Source organism: Ochotona curzoniae, unplaced genomic scaffold, assembly GCF_017591425.1.
Source record: "Ochotona curzoniae isolate NIBS_2020 unplaced genomic scaffold, NIBS_Ocur_1.0 contig_4797, whole genome shotgun sequence".
In the NCBI taxonomy this organism is placed as follows: domain Eukaryota; kingdom Metazoa; phylum Chordata; class Mammalia; order Lagomorpha; family Ochotonidae; genus Ochotona; species Ochotona curzoniae.
In genome coordinates this window covers 1,139,490-1,166,860 of record NW_024466390.1, presented here as the reverse complement: position 1 = coordinate 1,166,860, position 27,371 = coordinate 1,139,490, and the positions used below count along the sequence as shown (strand labels likewise).

Here is a 27,371-nt window from a genome sequence, read left to right as displayed (position 1 = left end):
AACAAAAAGGATAATCAGAAGCAACAAGCAATTACATAACATTCACTTCCTGCCAGGTGTGAATATGTATGTGTGTTGAGGGGCGGGGGTGGTTGTGTGTAGTTACTTACTTTCCTGAAAGGCAGAGTGACAGGGAGGGACAGAGGTTTTCATCACTGGTTTCACTCCCCAGCGGTCCCAAAGGCTTGCCTGCACTCAATCTAAGACCCTGGAACTCAGTCTGGGTCTCCCACACGGGTGGCAGGCACGCTCGTACTTGGAGCATCTTCCGCTGTTTTCTCAGGGCTGTTAGCAGGTAAGTGGATCAGAGGCAAAGTAGCCAGAACTCAAATCGGCTCTATGGGATGGTGGGATGGTGGCACGGCAGGTGGCAGCTTAACCTGTTGGACCACACTGTTCAAAGCAATGGTTAAACCCACAGACAACCCAATAAAAGGGTTCACTTTCTTATGCTGATTTTAAAAGGGAAGTTGTGGGCCAGAAAGAGCACATGCATGAGCTGCTGAGAGGCATGTAGCTAATTTGTGGTAGATTTTGTGTCAGAGCACAAGAGGATGGGCCTAAGAGTCTGTGGTTCTCACACGATGTGGTTGTGACACCACAGCCACGACAAAGCACAGATATTGAGTTTTTTCTTAAGGACTCCTTAGAATTAAAAGTCATGAATTCATGTTACCACCATGAAGTTGGATGACAATATCCCAATGTTATTACTTGCCAACAATGAAGTAAATTTTCTGAAGCAGGAGTTAACTTTCATTCAAAAGACAAAACAAAGCAAAATCATAATTAAAAAAAAGATTTGTTTATTGAAAGAATTATGGAGAGGGAGAAATATCCCATCTACTGGTTCACTCTCCAAATGGCAGCAATGGCCAGAGCTGAACTGATTTGAAACCAGGAGCCAGGAACTTCCTCTGGGTCTCCCATGTGGGTGTGGGAGCCCAAGAACCTGAGCCGTCTTGCACTGCTTTAGGCCACAAGCAGAGCCGTACCAGAGGCTGAGCAGCCAGGACGTGAACCAGTGCCCACATGGGATGCCCCAAGAGAGGTTAACATCAACAATATGAACTTGGGAGCGTGGAGATATGTAAAGAAGTAGGCATTTGTAAGTGATTGAAGTTACATTGTCATCTTTTTAAACCTGGTTTTAATGTGAAGATTTTTTTTTTTTTTTTTGTAATCCCCGTGGTTTCCATGAAAGAAATAGCTACAATAGACATGCAAGAAGAAAGGAAGGATTTTCAACTTCCATCCTGGTACTTAAGGAGTTGTCGCTGCATCACAGCAGGAAGTAAAAAGCTGAACCGACATAACGGATTCCTTTTAGTGGTGGCAGAAAGTGAGGATATGAGACAAATGCCTGCCCCCTACTGAAGACAAGCAGACACACGGACAGACAGCTGAAACTGCAGAGGGTCAAGTGTTGCAGGAGGAACCCTGAAGCCTAATGACCTCTTCATGCAGGCCCGGAGTGGACAAACCTGAGAGCTTAGCCCAGCGGTGAAGACTCTGGGATGCCAGCAGCCCACATCACAGCATCTGGCTTTACGCTGCTTTCAGTTCCAGCTTCCTGCTCAGGTACACCCGGGGAGGCAGCTGTGATAGTGCAAGTACTTGTGGCAAGGTGTCACTTGCAGGGAGTAAGCTAGGTCTGATTTTTTTAAAGAGCACTTTTCTGTATATTTTACCGAAGAATTGAAACATACGGACTGTTAATATTCATACCATAGCACATCCAAATCTTCTAAACGGATGCATTACAATTTGTTCAGAGTTTAAAGGCTTACTGGCAATAATTAGGAGGGAGGAAGAGTATGTTTATTTTGCATAGCTGAAAAAAAATTGTAAATTGCATTTAATATGGTCTCGTGTGCCCTTTAGGGGAGCGGAGGTGTCCAATTGGAGGGGTAATCGCTATGTCCAAATAATCTGTTTGGAACGCCTGTGACTGCAGGGTCATGGAGTCTTTTGTTCCTTTGCACCAGACGTGGTGCTGCCAATCTCCTTAACTCTATGACCTTTAATATCTGTAAAAATCAATTGTAAAACTGAAATGTGTGCCCTTCTTTCTAGCATCTGGGCACACTTATACTAAGCTAGTCAACTCTTTCAAAATCGCATCCACTCAAGTGTGGGTCTGCAGTTCTCCGGACAGCACGTTTCCACGGGAGAATTTGTCCATGCGGTGGTGGCGGCGGTTGGCAGAGATGCAGACGCGAAGCAGCATCAGCAGACATGTCTTTTCGTGGTCAATTGGCTTCTCTGGCTCCTTTAAAATTTCCTCCTGGAACCGAATGATTCCATGGCCATCTTCCTCTTCCCGTCCCCAAGACGATCGCCCTGACCTCTGATCCCTGTCGCCAGCGTGAGCACGAAATAGTTAGGTCTGATTTGCTGCAGTTCTTCTCAGGCCTTCAAGGTAGCCTGATCGCTTTTACTATCAACGTGATAATGCAGATATGTGCTAGTTTGGAGTCATGGCTGTTCCACCCTCGATGCGGCTCTGTGCTAACGTGCTGGGGAAAGCAGTGGAGGATAGTCCAATTGCCTGGGCCCTTGCACCTGTGTGGGAGACCTGGCAGAAGCTCCTGGGTTTGGATCCCAAGTGGCCACAACGGCCAGAACTGAGGTGATCCAAACCCAGGAGCTTCTTCCAGGTCTCCCACACAGGTGCAAGGGCCCAGGCATTTGGACTATCCTCCACTGCTTTCCCCAGCCACTTGGGGAGTGAACCAGCATTTGGAAGATCTTTCTCTCTGTCTCTGCTTTCTGTTATCTGTCTTCCCAAGAAAAATAAATAAGCCTTAAAAAAAAAAAAAGATAAGACAAGGTAAATTTATCTGTACTTTTGATCTTGTATGTAGAAATCCTGAAGGATTCATACCAAAAGCCAAAACAAAACAACCAAAACCTGTTAAAATCAATAAACAAATCCAGCAAAGTCGCAGGATACAAAGGTGCACAAAAGTCTGTTGCACTGTTAATAATAAGTAATCTGGAAAGGAAATTAAGGCACCATCCTACTCAAGATGAAATCCCAAAGAACAAGACACTCAGGAATAAACCTCAACAAGGAGGCCAAAGATTACTACGCTGTGAACTACAAATCACTGCTGGGAGACACTGAAGATACAAACAGAAAGTCATTCTGTATTCATGCATTGGAACGCTTAATATTGTTAAGACAGCAACATAACCCAAACTACAGACGAACACAATGCCTGTCAAAATCCAAACAGTGTTGTTTTTTCCTCTTGAAATAATAAAAACATCATAAACTTCATGTGGATACTCAAATGACTTAACACTCAGAATAACCTTGAAAATGAAAAAGTTAGAACCCTTACATTTATTGAATTAAAATAATATATCAAAATTGCTACTGTGACCATAGGTATGAACAGGGTTGGAGAAAGTCAGAAATGAGATAGACACAAGATAAAGACGATAAAAGTAGGTGGCCAGAGGGACACCCCCTTTCTCTAAGGTAGGGAAATCAGTCAATAAGACTTGCTGTGTAAACCTTTTTTTAAACTGCCTGGGGAAGCAACTTACAGGACTTGATGTGGCACAGACTTTAATAGCTACATCCCATATTGATGTTAACCAGCCAATGCTTGATGATCAGGAAGCAACCATGTGACTAAAGTACAGAAGTCAGTAAGCAACTGTCTCAAGGGTATCCTTAAAGCACATGGTTCTATGGCCTTGGATCATTGTTCAAATGTGACCTTTGCCTGGACGCCTCAACCTTGATCTTAGATTTTTGCCCTCCCCAGATTTCAACCTTGGTCTCTGGCATTAGCAGTCTGTGAACTCAAAATTCCAGACCCAGTCCACCCTGCTCTTCTTGATCGAGTCAAGCTGGGTGGTGGTTGTTGTTTGTTTTCACATACAGAACTAATGAACTGAAATAGAGTGGCCAGAAGTAAACCCTCTGCTATATGGTCAGCTGTTCACAAAAGGACCAAGACAGTTCAATGGGAAAAGGACAGTGTTGTCAAGAATTAGACCTCTTGTGGGTAGAGTTATGGCATAGTAGGTAAACAGACCACCTGGGAACCAGTATCCAGGCTGGCTCTACTTCTTTTAAGGATTTATTTTTATTTATTTATTTTTATTGGAAAGGTGGATATACAGAGAGGAGAGACAGAGAGGAAGATCTTCCGTCCGATGATTCACTCCCCAAGTGAGTGCAATGGCCGATACTATGCCGATCCGAAGCCAGGAGCCTCTTCCAGGTCTCCCACGCGGGTGCAGGGTCCCAAAGCTTTGGGCTGTCCTCGACTGCTTTCCCGGGCCACAGGCAGGAAGCTGGAAGGGAAGCGGGGCAGCCGGGATAGAACTGGCGCCCATATGGGATCCCGGGCGTGCAAGGCGAGGACCTTAACCACTTGCGCCACCGCGCCGGGCCCTCCACGTCTGATCCAGCTTCCTGCCAACAGCCTGGGATAAGTAGCAGAAGGCAGCCCAAGTGCTTGACCCCTGCCACTCACATGTGAGACCTGGTTGAAGCTGTTGCAGCCATCTGAGGACTAGAGCAGTAGATGGAAGATTATACTTTGTTTTTCCTTTTCTGTCTGTAACTGACTTCCACACACAAAAACAAATTTTTAAAAGAAATGGATTACTTGAATTTATACAAATTATTATTTTTTAAAAGCAGATCTGATTAATGGAGAGAGAAGAAGAGACACGGAAGAATATCCTTCATCCACTGGTTCACACCCCCAAGTGGCCACAACTGCTGGAGCTGAGCTGCTCTGAAGCCAGGAGCTGGGATCTTCTTCTGGGTCTGCTATGTAGGTGCGAGGTCCCAGGGGTTTGGACCATCCTTTACTGCTTTCCAAGGCCACAAACAGGAAGCTGGATAAGACATGAACCAGTGCCCATATGGGATCCCGGCACTTGCAAAGTGAGGATTTAGCCATAGAGACATGGTGCCAGGCCCTACAAATTATTTTAATGTCTCTGTCCATAACTCTATAAAATATGTCCTTTCTAGAGCTGTTTCCATCAATTACAAAAATTGTGATTCGCTGTGGGTTGGATTTACCTGCTTCTTTGCCCATTGGGGTTTGTTATGAGGCCAGATTTCATGAATTTTACAGTGCTTGGGACTGGATGATTTTGTTTTGTGTTTCCAGAAATATCTTATGAGTTTTACCTGAAATGCAATTAAGTAACTTGGGAATCACTTAAGCCTTTCAAACTTTGCAAGTTTGGGCCAAATTAGCTTTCTCTGGGGCTCACCTGACCCCCACATTTTTGCTAACCCCTTCCCTGCTCTCCAGGTCTCTTGCTTTGACTGTGAGTTCTTTCCTTGCGGCTGGTGGGAGCACAAGCTATTCTGGCCCCGAGTGGTCTCCAAGGATGGTTCTACTTCTTACCTCTGGTTATTCTTTTCTCTTCTCTTGAGGCTGCCTCACAAACGCGTGCTAATCCGTATTCGCTGGAAGACAGGAGGGAGGGAGACTGATCCGCTATCAATCTTTCTGTGTTGTTCTTTATTCTCTATACCTTGTCTACACCTGATCATGACCTTCACTTCAACTGTGATTGTATCTGAAAGGCAGACAGAAATGGACACAGATGTTCCATCTGCTGGTCCACTCTCCAGATGGGTTGGGTCAGACTGAAAAACAAGAACTGGAAACTCAAACCCTGGGTCTTCCACATGTGCGGCAAGGACCCAAGGGCTGAGCCATCATCTGTTGACCATTCAGGGTATGTGTAAGCAGGAAGCTGGATCAGTAATGGAGTAGCTTGGACTCCAATCAGGCACTCCAAAAAAGGATGTAGGATCCGTAAGAGCTATTTAACTGCTGTGCCAAATGCAGGCACCCAACTCTATGGCTTTCAACTCCTATCTTCCCAGGGGTAGGAACTTTCTATGTCATATGCCATATAAAGCCTGAGAATCATTTGGGCTGGCTCTGCTGAGGCAGCTGCAGGAGGACTTGAAACTATGAATCTACAGCAGGCTAATCTTTAAGTTGCTAATGGCATATGGTCCATGAATGTTATTAATATCCAATGGCCCTTGGTAGAACAAAGGTTTCCCATCCTGGCAACCCTATCTGTGGGTTTTCGCCTCTCTAAGTGAGGAGCCCAGACCCCACATGGTTAAGCTGCGAAAATAGTCAGCCTCATCTGATTAGTTTTTCCTCTCATAAGGAACACAGTTCTGAATATCCTATCAGCTAATTTCTGGAAATTTCTTTCCTTTTTTTTTTCTGAATTTTTATTTTGAATTTTGAACTTTTTGGTGCAATTGATTTTGGAAACTCATTTTTCATGTATTTTTATCAGGTTCCTGTTTAAGATGTAAAACAGTAAATTCAGTTCCTTCTGTCCCATCATGTCTGGAACTATTTGATGCTTTTGATCCTACTGATGGATCTGCTCGCAGTCATACATCTGCTAACAAGGCAAACAGGCCTATCTTGGGTACTGTGACTCATGTACTTAGTCGATTAGCCATTGTGCATTGGTGACATTTTGTATTATGGTCTGACAAAAGATTACCCAGTTCTCGAATGGTTTTCAAAAGACCATTTCCTTCAGCTGCTTTTCCTCTCTGCTTTTGAATTTGAAAAATGTGCCACTTATGTAAAATTGACAAAATGAGAACATTGAAATTCCCAAGCCCTTTGTCTACATTCCCCAGTGATTACTTTTGCCTTATATGCTTTATTTCACTTCTTTTATCTTTCAACCAATTGAAAACAAAGTTCATACCTAAATATACATTCTTCATCTCCCAAGAAAAGGGAATTCTCTTATATAGCTGTAATAACTTTATTCTCCCTAAGGAAGTATTCATTCATTTGAGAGGCAGAGAGATGGGTAGATAGATTGGGGGTGGAGGGGAGAGAAAGAGACAGAGAGAGAGAGAGAGAGAGAGAGAGAGAGAGAGAGAGAAAGAGACAGAGACAGAGACAGAGAGAGAGAATGCCCTGTTTCCCTCCCTCGAATCCTGTAATGTCCTTGACTGGGACGAGTCTGGTCTGGGGCCTGGAACTTTTCAGAGTGCATTAAGCAGGAAGCTAGAATTAGGAACCATAGCCGGGACTCAGTGTAGGACTTGGAAAGCTTAACTGGCATCTTAGCTGCTAGGCTAAAGTCCTCACCAGATATAGCATATTGGAATAACAATATTAGCTAACTGACAGCAGGTATTTAAATCTCTTATGGCTCTTTATGGCTTTTCCTAGATCCACAATCCAAACAAACTTCACTCGGCCTACTTGGAAAATGACGTTTCCTTGTTACCTTTTCATCTGGAAAAATTTCTGCTATGTTCTGAATGTCTTTCACTCCCAGCCAAATTCACACCCTGAACGCCTATGCTCCAAGGTGAGTCCTTGTGAATCATCCTGGTGCCCTCCTAAAGCAGGCACTAGGGAGCTTGAGTGCTTCTTCTGCTTCATACCCACGAGTCAGACAGTAGGCCCTCCTCACCAGCACGTAGATCTGCAGGCAGCCTGTGCTTCGACTTCCCAGACTCGGCAACTGCTAGAAACACACTTCTGTGATTGATGAGCTACCTGCCTCAGGATGTTTTGTTACAGCAGTCCGAATGAGAAAATGCCTGCCTTTTTATCTGTTAGAACACTGACACTTTTCAGGAACACACAAGGCCTGCTTTCTTGTTTATTTCAGATTTTCAAGAACTGGGAATAGCGTGAGTAAACTTTATGGCAGTTTGCCAAAGAGGAACCCCTCATTATTTTGGACTTCCATTCATCCTGTCACTTTAGAGATGGTGCTCCATTTTGAGCATAAATAAATATGCTTTTAAGATCACACACTCCTGAAAATGACTCAGTCACACAAGAGTGCTATTATAGAATTTAGAAGAAGAAAACCTTAATATTTTATTCCTCCTCCCCCTGACTCTGGCCTGGTAAAGGAAGAAGCAAAGCTCTGTTTTGACATTTTTGTCTTATGATCACAGATTTGCTAAAAACAAAACCAAAACAAAACAAAAAAATGGGGCCCTACTTTTTCATAAGCTCTATTCTTGTGTGGTTTTGAGAATCCATAAACCGATTTAGTGGCTGAGCTCACTGTCAATTTCGCTACATGAAACAGAAAAACACTGAATGCTTTAGAACCCCGGAGTGCACCAGAGACACATGGAGGTGCGTTTCGCTTGAGGAAAAGGACTTCAATGCTTCCATCTGGTCGTCAGCCCTGCTTTCCCACCAGATGGAAATCAGCCACAGAATGGACGCAGCTCCCAGGGCTGGGAGCTCACAGCGTGGCCCTGTGAGGAAAGAAGAGGAACTCCCAGGAGAGCAGGGCAAATAACGGATTGCAAAATCTGGCAGGATAGGAGTGAATAGCATTCATCACAAAAGGAGTCAGCCATGCCATTCATCTTTTTTTTTTTTTAATTATTATTTTTATTTTTGATGATTTTTCCATAGTTGATTAGGGTGATTAGGGTCAAGGGCTATAGGAAGGTGGGTGAGATTACCATTTCCACATTCTCTCTTTCTTTCTTTTTTCCTTCCTGTATATGGGGGAAAGGGGAGAGACAAGTAGAGAAGTCACACCCAGCCTCTCAAATTCCTCCGCACCCTGGGATTGAGGACATTGAGGACAGTCTCGGGACACCAACCCAGGGTCCCCGACACGGGGCATACCCTGAGGGTCCTGCTCATGACGTTTTGATAGTTCAACAGTTACAGATTATTGCCAATCTCACCGCTCCAAGCACGATGAAATCTCTCCAGAATCCACTGGCTGACTTAATCCACCTTAGAGTCTCTGTTTGCCCCAGATATTCACTGCCAACACTTGGCTGGGGTAGTTGATTTGTTCTGTCCTCTGTTGTGGTACAAGGTGTCCTCTGCAGACTCCAATGGACTGTCATATCCTTCATGTGTACCTAGATATGCTGTCCACTACGCCATCTGAGCCACTGAGGAGGCCCAGCTCAGATACATACACTCCATGGTCAGACCATGGAACCTGCAATTGTCTCATGGTTGGGGTTATGAGTTGAGTCCAGCAATTCAGTTGGGGGAATGCCCATAGAAAATTTGTCTGAGGTGATCCCAGACTTGATTCTTGTGTGTGCTTGTCAATACAGGGTTCGGCACAGTCTGTCACCCCAGTCATTTTATGCACATGCTGGTAGCTGCAATTGCTGGGTCAGTTCTGTCTCCAGCCCTGTCTTTTATATGAACCATTGGGTGTTGCAGTCCAGCCCAATCCTACCCACTACACACTTGGCTTTGACATACACTAGTGGGAGCTGTAGCCTAGTAGAAGTGATCTACACTAACCCCCACCAGGCCTGCCCATTGCCCTGGTTTTCATGCTTGCCAGTATGTACAGCAGACTGGTCCAGTCTGTCTCATATCCCTTTCAGCTCTTATACATGTCAATTGGCATTGAAGCCTAGTTCAACCCAACCAGCCTCACTATCCAGCCCACACACATGCTGATGATGTCATTCTCTCTAGCCATGCCTGCCCCAGTTCTGGTTCTCATGCTCACCAGTCAGAGTGGCAATCCAAGAGAGAGGTGTCCACTGTTTCCCTACTGAGCGCATTCCCACTTCCGGATCTTGCATTCTCCAGGTGATCTTTCTGTTTAGCCTGACAGAATTTGTCCTCTGTTCCAGCATCTGCCAGCTCTTTGCCAATTTTGTTGTGGCAAAGCCCATCCAACCCACACTCACTCTGACTTATGCACATACCAGGAGGAACAGTCAACTCAACCTGGTTTGAGCCTGATCCAGCCCACATGAGGTCAGCAGGTGTTGTAGCCCTGCCTGGCCTAGTCTGCCCCCAATCCCAACACATGCTCTCCAGTTGGAGTGGTGGTCCAGCAGGGGAACCATCCACCCCTTCCCTACCAGTTTCGCCCCCTCCCCTCTGCATCTCATGTGTGCTGTTTGGGTGCTGTGGCCCAGTCTGGCATGGCCCATCTCTCCTCGACATTTGCTAGTGGGTGTTGCGACCTGGCTGGGCCCAGCCCACTCCCAATTCCAGCTCATGCTGGTGGGGGCTAAAGCCTAGCCCAGCTCATCTGGCCCCCAGTCCTGGCCCTCATGTGAACTGGCTTATATTGTGATCCATCCTGGCCTGACTCACACCCCATTCTGGTGCTTGGATTCACCAGTGTGTGATATGAACTGGCTCAGCTTGGTTTGTCCTCGATCTGAACCAAGTATATGCTGGTAGGTACTGTATCCTGGCCTGGTCCAGGTTGCTCCCTATTGTGATTTCTGCACTCACCTGCAGGGACTGTGTCCCCACAGAGGTGTTGCCCAAGCTCCTCCAAAAGAACCTCTTCCAATGCCAGATCACGCGCACACCGGTGGGTCCACGGGCCAGCCCTACTTATTCCATCTCCTGTCCTAGCAGGAACAGTGGCCTTTCCTGCCTGGCCTTCACACATTCTGGTTCTTGTTTGGTGTTATAGCCCAGCCAAGTCTGGTCCACACAAGCTCAACAAGGCTCAGAAGGGGCAGAGACCTAGCCTAGCTGGTCCTACACCCACCCTGTTTTTCATGAGCACCAGTGGGTGCTAGAGTCTAGCCCAGCCTAGTGCACCCCAGACCCAGCCCACACTTGTGCTGAGGGACACTGCTGTCATGCCCAAACTAGACAGCACCCCCACTCTGGCCTTCACACTCACCAATGGGTGAGAGGTAGAGAGACATAGAAAGACAGAGAAAGCTTCTGCCTGCTGGATGACTCCCCCAAATGCCTGCAAAAGCCAGAGTTTGGTCAAGCTGAAGCGAGGAACAAGGAACACCATCTGGATCTCCCATGCAGGTTGCAAAACCCAAGTGTTAGAGTCATCATTTTTTTCTACTGCCTTCCAGGTACATTGGCAGGGAGCTAGATAACAACAGAGTATCCAGGATTTGAACTAGCTTCTGTGACATGGGATGAGGGTACCCTAGGTAGCAGCCCACCCACTGAGCCACAGTGCTCACCCATTTTATGGGTTTCATTACCTGATTTGTCATCTTCCATGATTAGAGGCAAATTTTCCTATTTGATTAGAATCACTTCATAATTTTAATGACTTCACAATGTTTTGGCAGGATAAGCCATACTGTCATCTATTATTAGATGTTTGTTTACTTTCTTCTTTTACTAGTATCAAGAGCAATACACTGAGTGGTTCAGTGTATACAAAACACTTCCATTGTTTAGAGTGGTTTGTCGTGTATTTCCAAGAGTGAAATCACATTACAAATGGCAATGCTTTTTGATTTGTATTACTGCCAAGTTTCCTTTTTCATGATTTTAAAAAAAGCTTTATTTAAAAGGCAGAGTTACAGAAAGAGAATTTTCCATCTACTAGTGTATTCTCTAAATGGCTGCAATGCTGGAAGTGGACTGGTCCTGAAGCCAGGAGTCAGGAACTTCATCCCAGTCACTCACAGGGATGCAGGGGCCCAGGCATTTGAGCTTCCACTTCTTTCCCAGGCACATCAGCAGGGAGTTAGATCGAAAGTGGAGCAGCTGGGACTGGAATACATTGTCTGCATAGGATGCTGGCATCGCAGGTGGTAGCTTTATCTGCTGTGACTCCACTCCTTCTTCCCTTTTTTTTTTTTTCTTAAAGTGTATTTATTTTTATTTAATTGAAAAGAAGAGTGACTCAGAGGAGGAGAGGGAAACACACACACACACACACACACATACACACACACACGCATCCTTCATCTGCTGGTTCATTCCTCAAATGCCTCAATAGCTGGGGCTGGGCCAGCAGAAGCCTGAAGTCGGGAAATTCTTCCGGGTCTCCCAAGTGGGTGACAGGGACTCAAACAATTGAACCATCTTCTGCTAATTTCCAGGGTGCACATTAATAGAAAGCTGGCTCAGAAGAGGAACTGGGCCTTGAACCCAGGCATTCTGTCTGGTATGTGGGTGTCGCAACCAGCAGCTTAACTCACCATTCCACAAGGCCCACCTCATTGCCAATTTTAACATAGCTAAATCTGCTACACAGATAGCTGCAATATGCAGGAAACCAGGCTACACACTGATGTCTATGGAGCATTAACCACTTAGGGACATGGCCAGCCATCATTGTTTTTGTGGATTATAATGGAGATGGGACATTTTCTCTGTGGTTGTTGAAGAACCACATTTCCTCTTTCTGTGAACTGTGTACCCTGTCTTGTTCATCTCTCTGGGGAAGGGGAATCTTTGTTAACTCTCTTTGCAGAGCAAGCCAACAAGCACTGCCCAGGGAGAGGCCTTGAGAGCTCTTCCCCTTATTAGCTTATCCCATACTTGGCATTTAAACCACAAGGTGAAGGGGAAATACAGGTAAAGCAAGAAAGATAAGTGATAAGTGATTTGTCTCTGCTGTACTAAAGGCAATAAAAATTCATGTTGTTGGTGTCGAATGGCTCTGTTCCTTTATCTAATCCAGCTTTTTTTTTTTTAATTTATTGGAAAGGCTGATTTGCAGAGAGAAGGAGAGAGGAAGATCTTCCATCCACCGATTCATTCCCTAAGTGGCTGCAATGGCCAGAACTGAGCCCATTCAAAACCAGGAAACAGGAGCTTCTTCAGGGTCTCCTACGTGGTTGCAGGGCCCCAAGGCTATGGGCCATCCTTGACTGCTTTCCCAGTTCACAGGCAGGGAGCCTGGGATCCTGGCACATGCAAGGAGAGGACTTTAGCCACTAGGCTAACTGTGCTGGGCCCCTAGTCCAACTTTTTAATTTAAAACAAATAAAATCAGTTTGAAAGAGTTGCCGAGGGGAGAGTAGAGACAACACTTTCATACACTGAGTCACTCGCCAGTTGGCAGTAATGGTGAGGACTGTTTCAGGATTCACGAACATCTTCCGGGTCTCCCACATAGGTGGAAGGACTCCAAGAATTTGGATGACCTTCCACTACTTTACCCGTGTCATTAACAAGAAGCTGAATTGGAAGTAGAGCAGCTGCAACACGAACCTCTCCCCATGTGGAATGTCATAAGTAGTGGCTTTACCTGTTATGCTACAGTGCTGGTTCTCTCTCTTGCTCTCTCTTTCTCTCTCTTATCTTATTTGAAACGCAGAATTAGAATAAGAGAGAGAGAGAGAGAGAAATGTTCTATCTGCTGGTTCACTCCCCAAGTTGCCAGAACAGCCAAAGCCGGGCCAGTTTGAGGCCAGAAGCCAGGAGACTCTTCCACTTCTACCATGCGGCCCAAGGGTTTGGACCATCTTCCTCTGTCTTTCCAGGGAGAAGGGTTGGAAGTGGAGTAAGAGTATCCAGTACTTGAAATGGAACTCATATATGATAATGGTGTTATAGCCTGAAGCTTAACTGGCCATGTCACCATGCCTGCCCAAGCAGGTTACTGTATAAGTTGATAATTTTGTATGGTTTGTAAATATTGTAATAAGGTTCAAATGGGGGGCCAGCATTGTGGCACAGTGGGTAAAACTGCCTACTGCAACACTGGCATCCCCATATAGGTGATGGTTTGAAACCCAGCTGCTCTACTTGTGACCCAGTTGTACCTGCTAATGGCTTGGGTAAAGCCGCAGAAGTTGGCCCAAGTGCTTGGACGCCTGAGACCCACGTGAAAGGCCTTAAAGAACCTCCTGGCTTTGGCCTGGTCCAGCTCTGGCTGTTGCAGCCAGCCGGATGATATGATTTCTCTGTCTCTAACTCTTTCAAATAAATAATGAAGTCCTTTTAAAAAAGAAAATAATATAGGAGCTTGTATGGTGATGAATCTTCACCCTTCAGCAGCCCTAGCAGGGGAGGTGGTTTGGGCTGTATTATTGTAGACTAAGCCTCATCCTGATATGCGGGCCTCCCATAGAAGTGCCACTTGGTTTCCCAACTTCCGCACTTGCAACCCAGCTTCCGGCTGATAGCCTGGGAAGCAGCAGAGGATGGCTGAAAGCCTTGGGATTCTATAGCTATGTGGGAGACCATGAAGAAGTTGCCGCCTTCTTTCTTCCAATTAGCTCAGCTCCAACAATTGCAGCCATTTGGAAAGTGAACCAGTGGATGGAAGGATCTTACTTTGTCTCTCCTTCCCTCTCTATTGTAACTTTTCGTTTCAAATTAGAATCAATCTTTAAAAAATTTACTACCTTTCAGGGTGGCTACAGTGATTAAAAAAAAAATTACTACCTTTCCTTCCTTGAGGAGCCTTGGAGTTGAGCCATAGCTGTGGACTCCTTGCTCTATATGTTACACACAAATGTATTATATAAAATATTTATTTAAGGCACCAATGTTATAGTCTAGCAGGTTAAGCCGCCCGTTTGGCACTGCTATTGTCCTATGGGAGCCTTTTTGAGTCACAGCAGCTCCACTTCGAATCAGTTCTTCGTTGCTGCACCTGGAAAAGCAACAGAGGGTAGTTCAGGTCCTTGGTTGGACTTCTGCACCTGTGTTGGAGACGTGGAGGAAACTCCAGACCCTGGCTTCAGACTAACCCAGCTCTGGCTGTTGTGGTCATTTGGGGAGTGAACCAGCGGATGTAAGATATCTATGTCTCCTACTCTGCCAGTACAACTGCCTTTCAAATTAAACAACAACAATCTTCGGAACAGGAAAAAAGAAGGGAGTGATGTTTTTAGCTTTTCATTCTCTTGTAGGAGAAACTGAGGAGGCTCACTCCAGGCCACAGGTTTTCTTTCCTCAGGAAAGATCAGGTTGTTGGAGGACTCTGGTAGAGCCTTAGGCGCTCTGAGATCTTTGGTGGAAAACCGCCCCGGGGTTTGCAGGTGCCAGATTACTTCCTTTTCAAGCTTTCTGCTTTTTGTTTTGTCATCTCTGTAACTGTTCCGGATTCTATTTTGATTTCATCCAGTTCAGTGTTTGGTAATGCATGTTGATTAGCAGTTTGCTGGTTGTTGAGCAGCTCCCATGCCTGATAGCATGCTCCCAGATCTGTGGAGAGACGTGTCAGCATAACATCTTGACATCTTTCGACATCCTTCCTTTGCACACCTTTTGGTATATATGAATAAAAGCTACCAATGTCCTTTGCTTATTCAGGAAGCAGTCTAGCCTGGCGCCTAGGTCACGGATCCCGGAGGACATGGCTGTGGATCACTGAACTGGTCTGGAGCATTCAGAGAGTCCAGCTCAGTCAGACAGTCTCACAAAGTGTCACCACACCAACCTGTGCTGGGCCTTTATACAGACAGCTCACTATGGGCATTGGTTAGCAACAAACTGTTGCCTGGAAGCATCTGGAACTTGGATTTGGGCCTCTACCCTACCCTCTCTGAAGTCTACTAGCCCTTCAGCTGTCTTGGCCCCTTTTCACTGGTGCCAGATGCAGCTCCCATCAAGCGTGGAAAAACCCTCAAATATACTAGACTGTGTGAGTGTGTGACAGTATGAAATATACAGGGACTGGCCTTCTGGTGCTCTCAGCCACACACCCTGAGCTTCAGTTACAGCCAGTGTCAGGGATGAGTCTAGGACCCCCGTCAGAGTCCATCTTCCTGCTCCTGTATGCTCTGGGTGGCAGCTGGTAGAGCACTCCTGCCACGTTGGTGGGAGCACAGGTAGGAGTCCCTGGCTCCTGGCTTCTGCCTGTCCTGTGTGCACTGTGGCAGATTTTGGGAGAGTGAGCTCTCAGCAAATGCCAGCTGGTGCTCTGTCTCTGCTGTGTTGTTGAAATAAGTAAAAGTAATTTTTTCTAAAAAAGGAAAAATAATAAAAATTAAGTGTGAAATTGTATAGTCCTGCAGAATCTTACTAGAGTAAAATTGCAAATAAGGTAGTTACAGGATGCAAAATTGGTATGACTAACTCACAGTAGCTTACCTTTGAGGTTTAGTTAATTGTACATAGTGTGTTACTGTTGTGTTTCATTTGTATTCCATGTATTTCCAAAACTTACCCATAGAAGTCTTTAGGTTTGAAGATGTTAGTAAAAATGAGGTCTTATTAACTGTTTTCTTTTAAGACTTATTAATTTATTTCAAAGACGGGGTTACAGAAACAGAAATGGAGAGAGAGAACAATCCTCCACCTGCTGATTTATTCTTAGATGGCTGAAATGGCCAGGGCAGGCCCAGGCTAAAGCCAAGTGCCTGTAACTCTATCTGGGACTCCCATGGGTGACACTGACCCCAGCACTTGGACTGTTGCTTCCTGCTTTGACAGGTACATTAGCAGAGGGCTGCGTGAGAAACAGAGCATGCACCAGGGTTGTGTTCTAAGTGCTAAAGCCACCCAGCAGGACTTTCTTCTAACTTTCAGGACTTTCAGCCTAACTTTCAGATAACACCTGCTAGGCAAGATAAAGAACCATTCAATGTTTCTCCCTGTCCTTACACCCCAAAGATCAGAGTGGAGACTGTGTTGTTATGTGTTTGAAAGAACGAAGGAAGAGAAAGAACAGCTCCACGTTTGTCACAAAGTGAAAACGGAGCCTAAAAATTGCAGAAGTAAATTGACAAGACACTGAGTGAAGCCTATGCCTGGCTCTTTGGGGACCCTCACAGATGGCTTGGTGGCTGCCCTTTATACTACATAGAGCGGTGCCCTTAGCAAGACTGAGTGAGAGCATTGGTATTTTCCTGACTCACCAGGACAGGCGTGTGCCACCGGCTGAATCACTTCTCCCTACTTCCTGGGCTGCCTGGGTGTTCTAAGTCACTAATGCTGCTTGCCATTATGGTTGCCATGACAACTATCGCAATACTGTCATAATCATATCAACAGATGTAGTAGTGCTTCCTGAAAGTGGAAACTTTTTTTTTTCCATATTTCCAAAATCTTAAGTCATCTTAATGATGAAAAGTTCTTCCAGAACTCTGTAAAGCTGATCTCAAGTCTTTTTTGGTCTTAACTATCTAGGTTATCATATTTAGATAGCACTCATCTCTTTATGTGAATTTTTGCTTTTTAGCCAATGAATGACATATGGTGAAACTTGGCTATGTTTTTAGAAATCAAAATGAGTGATATCAAAGGTGAAATTAAAAGCCGTAATACATTTTTTAAGAAGTTGGAATTTGAGGAAATACACTGAAATGTCTTCAGGATGAGCCAGCACCTTGTGGTGGTCAGAGGGGCTGGCTTTACATATTTTATGCTTGCCTGGGGTGCATGCCAGCTGCAACATGTGAGGATCTGCCCAAGACAGGAAGATGCCTGGTCTTTGCCGATCCTCTTTTCCAGGGATTTCAACCAACCACTGAAGATATTTCTAGCAAATCTGGATTTTTTGGGGGGGAGACTTATGATGTCTTACAAGAGGATTTCCCTAAGGCCCGAGCAGTGCTGGTGAACATTCTAAAACACAGGATCATTGAAATGTCTTTAGTAACTACTTCAAACTGGGCTTGGCTTGAGCCTCTGCTGCTGCCTTTTCAAAACTTACTTATTTGCAACGGAGTTGTTGTTTTATTTTTAAATACAGTGCATTTGTCTTTTTTTTTTTTTTTTTCATTTGGTCTGAAGATGCTTGCTCTGTTTTTATGCAGAGAGAATCCTCGGAATCTTCATTTCCAATGCACACTTACCAAAGACCTGTTAGGAAAACATTGAACAAAGTGTATGCACCAAGGTCTTATCAGGAGAAAGTCTACTCCAGTGAGTTTAACACAAGATGAGGGTGGAATTATTCACAGTAGCTGGGCAGACTTGAGGGAACCAGAGACCAGGACAGCATGGAGCCAATCTAGCCCTTGGCCTTCAGGGGTCAATGTCACAGGCCCTGGAGGGACCAGAAACTATGACAGAGCAGCTGTTCCAAGGAACGGTGTTTGTGGAGGTGAGCAGATACTCCTGGACATGCAAAGCAGCTGTGGAGGTGACAAAATGCCCTGACCTTTCTGTTTTTCCACCCTGGGTCTCATGTCTAATACCACAGCATGAGGGAGCCTGGTTAATGCATTCCCCAGGGATTAGCTGGCAAAGTACAGGGCAGAGGAGGGTGGATAGTGCATCTGAGGATAGCACCAGGGCCAGTGGGAACCAGCAGCACATCGACCTCATCAGGATTCTGGAACAAGCAAAGTTTTGGGGTAAACTCCATTCTTTCTGACCACTCCTACTTCTTCCCTTCTTTTTTTGTTCCTTAGTGATTTGGATCATCTGCTTTACTGTATCTGACTTCTAGTAGACCTGAGAGTTCAGCAGTGTTAGGATCACAAGTGAGTTGACAGTGAGAAACAATCAGGTTCTATTTTCTGTAGCACTAAGATGTCTATGCATTTTAATGTTTTAAACACCATTCTTGGGGCCAATGCTGTAGTGTCTGGGTTAAGCTTCAGCCTGCAGTACTAGCATCCCACGTGAGCATTGGTTCAAGCTCTGGTTGCACCACTTCCCATCCAGCTCTTTGCTTATGTACTTCTTAAGTTAAGACCCTGTGCCTACGTGGGAGACTCTGAGGAAGCTCCAGGTTCCTAGTTTCTGATTGGTCCAGCTCCTACCATTAAGGACATTTGGGCAGTGAACCAGAGATGAAAGACCTCCTCTCTCTCTCTCAGTCTTTCTCTATAATTCTGCCTTTCAAATAAAAGCATATTAAAAAAAAATCATTCTTTCTTCCTGAGCATGGAAGAGAGGGAATTTGCAGAGGCTGATTGCACACACCAATCCTACATACAGTCGTAATGGTCATGGGCAGTATATCCGCTGCAAACAATGGTCATGAAAAAGTAAGGCCTCTGTGCCTGTAAAATTAGGGGAGAGTCACCCAGCATTCCTGGGAACAACACAAGCAGGGCAGTCAGTTCCATCCTGCACATATATTTTGAAATCCCATGATCAAGTTTGCATTTGCGTTTAGGGCTGCCATATTTCATTTGAAAGTACGCGAGGGGTTATTGTCCCTCTGCTCCCAGAATTTCCCTAGTGCGATTCAACTCCAGTTGCCCTCTGTAGCTTTGGGATGCTCCCTTTACAATGGCTGTCTCATTTCTTCACTGCCATGGCTTCCTTCACTGCCCTAACTTCCTGATTCTAATCTTGGCATCAATCAAGGTTGGCTTCTAGTGGACCAAATAAGGACAGAGGTGTGTATTTGCCTCCTACCTCCATTGTTCTGTGGAGATCCATTCCTTTGAAAACAAATCACCTTCTTGTTAAGAGTTGAAAAATCTCACAGAACTTCTTTTACAAACCACCCAGCACAGGCCAACTTCTGCTTCTGCGGCTATTTTAGTTGTGTGCCTCTGACATCTCTTCCCATAAAAGCTGCTTGTGATGGCTTTCTAATACCCAAACTGGCACAGGCTGCCAAGAGGAAGCTGTGGCCTGATAGCAACAGGCTGATACCACAGGATCTCATCAATTTCTCCCCCACTCACAGAGTCACCATGTGGATTTCAATGATTGGCTTGCATGTTGCTATTTACTGCCGGGAATCACACTCACTCCCCAGTTTCCTCTGCAAACTTCCTTATTGCCACATACCTGCTAGAACCTGCATTGCAATGTTGACTGCAAGTGTTGAAAACAGAGATTCTTGCCCCCGATGCTAGTGAAACACCTTTATTTTTGAAGTTAAAAGTATCATTTCCATTTTAGTGGTTTCACATAGAAACATTGTCATATTTACCGCCTAATTGTGACAGTGAACTGTTTTTTTGTTTTGTTTTCATGCAGTGTAAATAGGTTTAAGTAATGGATTATTACTTTTACTTTGATTTTTATTACTTTAGAGGTTACTTCTATAGTACTAAATCTGAGTTACATGTGGAATTAAAATGAGTGGGTATTTGATGTGAAAGATGTAATCACAACAAATGCTCTGACTGGTTTCTTCTGAATGGCTGACTTCTTACCTAGTTTCAGGTAAGAGTTCAATTACTAAGGGCCAGCACAGTGGCTCAACTGGTTAATCCTCCACCTTCAAGCACAAGCTCCTGGCCTCTAGAATCTGATTGGCTTAGCTCTGGTTGTTGCAGCCATTTGGAGGGTGAACTAGCAGATGGAAGATCTTTCTGTCTATCCTCTCCATATCTGCCTTTCCAATAAAGTAATAAATAAATCCTTTTTTTTAAAAAAATAATTTTTTAAAAAGACAGGCCTTTTTTTTTTTTAAAAAAAAAGATTTATTTATTATTTTATTGGAAAGGCAGATATACAGAGAGGAGGAGAGACAGAGAGAAAGATGGTTCACTCCCCAAGTTGCCACACCGGCAGGAGCTGAGCCAATCCAAAGCCAGGAGCCTCTCCAGGTCTCCCACATAGGTGCAGGGTCCCAAAGCTTTGGACCGTCCTTGACTGCCTTCCCAGGCCACAGGCAGGGAGCTGGATGGGAAGTGGAGCCGCCAGGATTAAAACTGGTACCCATATGAGATCCTGGCGCACTCAAGGTGAGAACCTTAACTGCTATGCTATCACTCCGGGCCCCAAAATAAATAAATCTTAAAAAAAAGGCCAATTACCGATTTTCTTATATCTGTGTTATACAATTTTGGAAGGATACACCACTTGCTAATTTATGCATTAGCCCTTTAGGACTACTTCTTTCATGTGTATACAGTAATTGCTATGTAAGTTACAAAACTGATCATAAATTTACATGGTGAAAACTGAGAATTCATACAAACACTAACAAGTTTTTAAAATCCTAAAAGAGATGATGTTACATAAATTTGACTGCTACTGTAATCATGATCTTAATTCTCATGGAGACTTCCGGAAATTCAATCAATAAATAAACATGGCAGAATACTGAAATAGATTAGCAAAATCATTATAGGACATTTGTGTAAACCATGAAAGTAAGAGGCAGATGACACTATGAAGTAGGCAATTCAACAAATATACACAGAAACACATGCCTTTAGTGTTTTTGCCACAATACAGGTTTTCTTGACCTCAGTAAGAAGACAGAGAAATGGTCCGTGGAATTCTGTTTTTAACTTAAAACACACACACACACACACACACACACACACACACACACACACACACACAGAGTTATTTCTTTTTACTTGAAAGACAGTTGACAGAGAGAAAAAAAGAGCTCTTTCACCTGCTGTTTCACTTCTTTAAACGCCCACAACAGCCAGGGCTAGGCCAAGCTGAAGGTCTCATCCAGGTCTCCCCCAGGGTGACAGGTACCCAAGTATCCAGGCCATATTAGCAGCAAACTGGACCGTAGGCAGAGCAGTCAGAACTCAAACAAAGCAGACCATATGAGTGCTTTCTGGAGAACCAGCTGCCTGGCCTCTGATCCAGCTCTCTACTAGGGCACCCAGGAAGGCAGTGGAAGATGACCGAAAGACTTGGGCCCTGCTACACAAGTATAAAACCCGCATGGAGTTCCTGATTGCTGGCTTTCGCTTGGATGGGCCCCAGTCACTGATCACACCTGGGGAATGAGCCAGTGGATGGAAGATCTCTCTGTTTTTGCCTTTAAACTATATAAATCTTAAAAAAAAAAACAACTCACGAAGGAATTTTCTCATTTTTTTCTTTTGGTTAGCAGATGCATATGTTCAAATATGCAGATGTGTCATAATTTAATTAGTGTCCTGGCTATTGAGATTGCTCGCAACTTTTCCTCTTCTTAAAAATACTATAAGCAATGCCTCCGTCATTTTTTATGCCTAGAGAGACATCTAATTGATAAATCCCTAGAAGTGAAATTGGAAGCTCTGACTACATATGCATTTGTAATTTTTATAGATCCTGCCAAATTTCTGTTTCTCTAATAGCGTAGCCAAAGCAACGATGCCAGACATCATTTTTTGATGCTTTTTCATTTAGAAATGCACAATGTAAAGTAGGTTACCTATTAAAGAATTAGAAAGTGGGACAAGTTCTTCTGGTCACTTGCAGGGTCAATTTTCACTCAAATATACATTGGGTAGGAATTTCTTTTGCAGCTAATGTATGCCAAGTGGCTCCAGGCACTCAGGACAGCTGCATAAGTCAGGTTCAGCATGGGGATGGTGCGTGGCGCTTACACCAAGGAGTTCTGCATTTTGGAACTCCGCTGCTTTTGGAAGTTTAAATGTCAAAATCCTGAAAATGATCTGTTGAGTTCCTGAGCCCAAGCGCCAGACATATGCTACAAGTGCTATTTAAAAGTTAACTAGAGGCAGCCTCGCATATGATTTCATAGCTCTCCAGCAGGCCCTTTGAAAACAAGACACTATGGAGAGAGCTCTTTTTATCTGACTCCATCTGCTGTCGGTAGTGATCAGCATACTGTGGGCATTGTGGTATCATCTGAGATTAGGTTGTGCAATAGGAAATGGAGTTACAGTCAGATCAGCTAGTGTATGCACACTGTTTGGTTCTATTTATTGCTAAAACCAAGGGTGCCCATTTCAGGTTTGGGGAAAAAGGAAGATAATGCTATCAGCACATTCCTATCAGGGCACGGCTTCCTTTTTTAATGCAGTGTGTCCTTGTTTTGGCTTTAGAAAGAGATCGCCCAGGGTTTCTGTGGAGAACAGTTTCAGTTGCACACAGTGGAAATACAGTGCAAGCTGAAAAAAAAAAAAAAGAATGCAAAGGAGATCGCATTTAGACAGGAGGGAGGCAGAGAAGGTGGGCGTTAAGGAACAGAGTAGCAGGTGCTAAGAGAGTCTAGCCAGCCCAGGGCTTCCTTTTTGACATTTGCATTGGAAACATCTTTCAGAAAGGATGCAATCTGAAAACTCCTTAAGATTCAGTTTCATAAGCAGGCTAGGGATACCAGCTGTCGGAAGTCTAGCCACTATCCCGAGGGGGACTCTGCATCCATTAAAAAGAACACTTGGGAGTTCGCCTTGCAGAAGCCAAACTCTGCGGTGTCTTCAAGCATAACGAAACTCTTGGCTCGGCCACCTTACCCTGTTTCTCTGTTACTCCTAACCTTTCACCCTGGTACCGGACTAGGCACCAGCAGGAATCAGCCATTAACGAATGGGTGGTGCCTGAAGCCCCCATCCCTGTTCTCCACAGCGGGTCCGAGAGCTCGAGGCATGAGGGGAGGCCAGGCCCTGACGGGGTGCGGCGACAATGGCAGCCGCCAAGTCCACTCCCGGTGCCTCTTCCAGGGGGACGCTCTCTAACATGGGATCTCAAACACAAACGCAACAATCCTTCCCTCCACCTCCCTGCTGCGCCCGCGACTTCCAACGTCCCCCAGCCCGGCTGCCTTTAGACAATGACTCGGCGGACCCCCACCCTCGCCCCCCGGCACCGGTCTCTCCGGGGTCCGCAGGCCCGCGCGCCCGCCCGGGGCCGTCACGTGAGTGAGCCCCGCCCCGCCCCCGCCGATCACGTGAGCCGCGGCCCCGCCCCTGCCCGCGCGCCGGCGCGCTCCGACGTGCCCTGGAACTTACCCTCCCTCGGAGACCAGCCTGGCGGGGACGCGCCGGCCGCGGCCACCTCCGCGGCTCAGGGAGCGCTGACCGAGGCTGGGTGTCGGGGTCCCCGCAGACGCGGGGCCGCGTGAAGAGAGAGCTGCCCGCCGAGCCGGGAGGCGCCGAGTGCTCGGTGAGGCGGCGCGGAGGGAGAGCAGGGTGGCGGGGCGTCGCACAAAGGCGCACCCGGGGGGCTGGAGGGGACTGTGTCCGCCCTCCTGGCCGCGGGTTGGAAGGGGTCGAGGGCTCGGAGGGAGGCCGGGCACCGGGAGTGCTGAGGGTGGGGAAGAGACCTGCCGATCCCCTCGGCTGACGTGGGCGGCGGGGTTTAAATGGCCCCAAGTGGAGTCTCTTTTGCCCCTGCCTGGGTGCCCTGACTTCCTGTGTGCGGGCAGCGCCTGGCGCCCCGCCTCCCCGGGAGAGAGAGGAGAGAGAGAGAGAAAGAGAGAGAGGGAGGGAGGAGGGTGCCCGGGTGCGCGCCAAGTGCTTGTGTGTGTGTGAGAGAGGCCGGCCCGGGGCCGCCCTCCTCGCCTCCCCTGCACAGCGCAGTCCCCGCCGCGCGCGCGCCGCGTGGGTTCCCCCTCACCTGGGGCCGCCCTCGGAGGTCGGCGCCCTTGAGAGGCACCTGTCTCCGCTTGCATCCCAAGTCCTCCAGAACCACCACAACAGCCCACCCGATCCTGACCCCCGCGACCTCTTCCTGTCCTCCCTGCACCCCCGCTGGTTGTGACCCTGGGGGACGCGCCCTGTCCCTAAGTGAGCAGGAGCGCACGCCTTCTAGCGGAAGGAAAGGCCCCACGCCCCACGGGCGAGGTCAAAAGGCTTGGCCCCTCAGGTGTGGGAGGCGAGCGGGCTCTCAGCTGTTGTCAGTGCCTGCGTAGGGGTGGAGGCAGGCCGAGGCTGATGCGCAAAATATTTACAAATGTGGAACCTTACGGGAGAGGTGTCCATGGCATTTCACGGGGAAGCTTGCGCCCTCGAGTCCCGGCGCTGGGGTTTGTGGTTATTGGGTTCTGGCTGGTGGGGACACGCGGAAGTCGGTGGCATTGATTATTGGCCACGCATTCCTCAAGGGCGGAAAAGTGCAGGCGGGCGCCTGGAAGGCGGAGGAGTCGCTCAGGGCTTCTGCCCGCGGCTTCGGCAGCCCGACGGCCAGAGGTGAAACCTTGGAAGGCTTCCAAGTGTGACAAGGAGGTTGTTAAAGAGTTTCTAGCCCCCAGCCACGCCTCTTTCCGCCTTCGGAGTTGGGGCGTGGTGGCCTGGAGCTGTATTTATTTGCTTCGAGCTCCTTTTCCCTACCTGAAGTCGGAGGAGGAGACCGTGTGTTAACCAGTAGATCTCCCTTTCTGTGCTTGGTTTCAGAGTCTGACCACCGGTGCAGTAATTATTTTTTCTCTTTGTCGTAAAATCGCTTCAGAAATCATTTTTTTTTTCTGGGGTCGGGAGCCCAGGACGGGGGTCTCCAGGCTAGCAATGCGGGGAGGAATGGTTTGAGTGTGGGTGGGCCACGCGGCGCCAAGAGCTGGCCAGGCTGGGCAAGGTGCTTGTTTGTGCGAACGATGGTCCAGGCTGGGCAAGGTGCTTGTTTGTGCTAACGACAGTTGCATGTTGCGCCTCTGCTCTGGATGTGTTTTTTCTGTGGGCAAAAATAAATACAAGACAGTGTGATGTAATAGGCTGCGTGTTATTCACACCTTGTTTAGCAGGGTGCTGCGGGGCGTTCTTGGAAAAGTGGAATGGAAAGTAAGGTTGTGGCCAAACATTCCTGAAATCTGTCGTTTCATAATGTGCACAGAGTTTTAACACTCTTTGTGAGATGCTGAGAATTTATTGACAGGCTTCTCTTTAAATTCTGTTATGGTTGGAGCTGGAGACAGTTGCCCGCAGTAAGGCCAGCTGCATAAGATTCCTTTGACTGGAGACCATCAGCAGTCTTTTGTATTTTTTTCTTTTCTACTTACTACTGCAAGCTGTGGGGCGCTAACGGAAATACCTGGATGCTGCAGAAAAGTGGCATGTTGCTCACACCTAACTCAGCTTGCCTTTCACTAATTAGCAGTGTCTGCTCAGTGCTTTTTTTTTGGTGCGGGTTGAGGAGGCAGAGAAACAGAGTCCGTGTCCCCCCCCCCCTCGGCTCCTCCGATGCTTGCGGGGCTGGGCATGTGAACCTGGGAGCTGGGAGCGCACTCTGTCTCCCAAGTGAGTGGCAGGAACCCAGCTGCTTTAGCCTTAGCACTGTCTTTCGGCTCTGGCAGGAAGTTGGAGTCTGCAGCCTGACCAGGCGTTGGGAGAGGGGCGTTGGTACCAGGGTGTCTTTGTAGGCCAAAGGCTTGCCCTGCTCCTGGCCAGCTTGCCCTGCTCCTGGCCAGTTTCCCTAGGTTGATTGAAAGTGGGCCCAGTGCAGTAGCTTAGGGGCTGAAGTCCTCGTCTTGCATCAGCCCATTCAGCTCCCTGCTTGTGGCCTGGGAAAGCAGTCGAGGACAACCCAAAGCTTTGAGACCCTGCACCCAGGTGGGAGACCCGGAAGCAGCTCCTGGCTTTGAATCAGCTCAGCTGTGGTTGTTGCTGCCACTTGGGGAGTGAACCAATGCATGGAAGATCTTTCTGTATCTCCTACTCTCTGTATATATGCCTTTCCAATTAAAAGTTTAAAAAAAAAGTGAGCTTTTCACATTTGAGTACTTTTAAGTTCTTCAGGAGCCATTGCCGACAACAATAGAATCTAAGATTTTAAATGGACTCATAAAATAATGACTGGTGGTGACCTGTAAAGTCATTAAGTAGTAGAACGAGTGTTTTATTTACTTGATAAGGTGGTCAGTCCAGTTTTACCATAGATAATGGGAAAGAAAAGGGAAATGAAACCTGTGTCCTATTTTGTATTGAACAGCGTCAGTCGCTGGCACACACAGGGCCCTCTCGATAGGTCGGATGTGTGAATGTGTGAATGTCGCTGTGCTGTAGAGCATCAGGGTACCTCAGTTCCTTTGTTCCAGATTTTCCTCTTCAGAGGGCCTGAGGCTTTGCTTCTCCTTGGGTTCTGTTGTGACTGACCCAGAACCTTACCTGTGGGTGGTGTTGCCACGTGCAATTTGGTCCTTCTCTTATCTCCTTGATTGCTGAGACTTAATGAGCATCCTGCAGTTTTGTTTTGCTCTTTATTAGCTTTTAATTTGAGTGGTACTGCCAAATGGTGATACTGCTGAGCTCCATTCCTCTGTTGATGATCTTGTGCTTCTCTAACTTCAAGGCTGGGAGGAGTCACAGACTGCCTCCCCCCATCACCTCCGTGCTGTGTTGTCCAGACCACAGAGCACTGCTGTCCGTGGCAACACATTGCCAGCCACCTGCATCATCTTACAGTGTCTGGTAGTCATATAACTGGTAAACACTACATGTTAAGCTTAGCATATTTAAAATGTTTTAAGGTGTAATAATGAAAATTGTATCTAATGTTCTTTTTTAGATTAAGTTTTAGGAATACATGTAGCCTACACTTATTGCACTTCTCAATTTGCCCTAGCTATGTTTCAAATGCTCAGTAGCTGTGTTTGGCTGATGCTCAGTAGCTGATGTTTTTGGAGACTGAAATCTGACCCCTCCTACTCATGTTATTCTAAGTGTAGTTTCAGACTGACCCCATAGTCAACCCCGGAAGCATGTTAGAAGTGTCATTAAAGCATCTAAGGTTGAGGGACTAGCATGGTGGCATAACCAGTTAAGCTGCAGCTTGCTGTCCTGCCTTTCCTTAATGGGAGGGCTGGTTGTTCCCGTTCTGAAACAGTTCCCTGCTGATTCACTTGGAAAGGGAGAAGATTGGCTGAAATATTTGGGCCCCTGTTGCCCACCTGGGAGACCCAGATGGAGTTCCCTGGCTTTCACTTGGCCCTGACGTGGCTACTAGGTACCATAACAAGATATTAATAGTAGGGTAAACTAGGTTTTAGTGTGTGTCAGAACTCTGTTCTATCCTTGCAGTAATTGTACAAACCTAAGATTTTCCTGGAATGGTTATCTGAACAAATACATATACTCTCAAATGATTCCATTGCTCACTCTAAGGATAGGAATCTAGGATGTG

At 46.4% G+C, this 27,371-nt stretch overlaps 1 protein-coding gene and 1 pseudogene across 2 annotated transcripts in view; one reads left to right on the top strand and one right to left on the bottom strand.

Moving 5' to 3' along the window:
- Positions 1-1,858: 1,858 nt before the first annotated feature.
- LOC121161593 lies at positions 1,859-22,841 on the bottom strand (annotated as a pseudogene).
- A 438-nt stretch (positions 22,842-23,279) lies between these two features.
- ARHGAP12 (Rho GTPase activating protein 12) overlaps positions 23,280-27,371 on the top strand; it is a 106,309-nt gene continuing 102,217 nt past the window's right edge. The window contains exon 1 of one of the 2 annotated variants that reach the window (XM_040988081.1): positions 23,280-23,423. The gene's annotated coding sequence lies outside the window, so the exon portion shown is untranslated. The remainder of the gene's footprint in view (positions 23,424-27,371) is intronic. The other variant, XM_040988083.1, reaches the window with a different exon arrangement.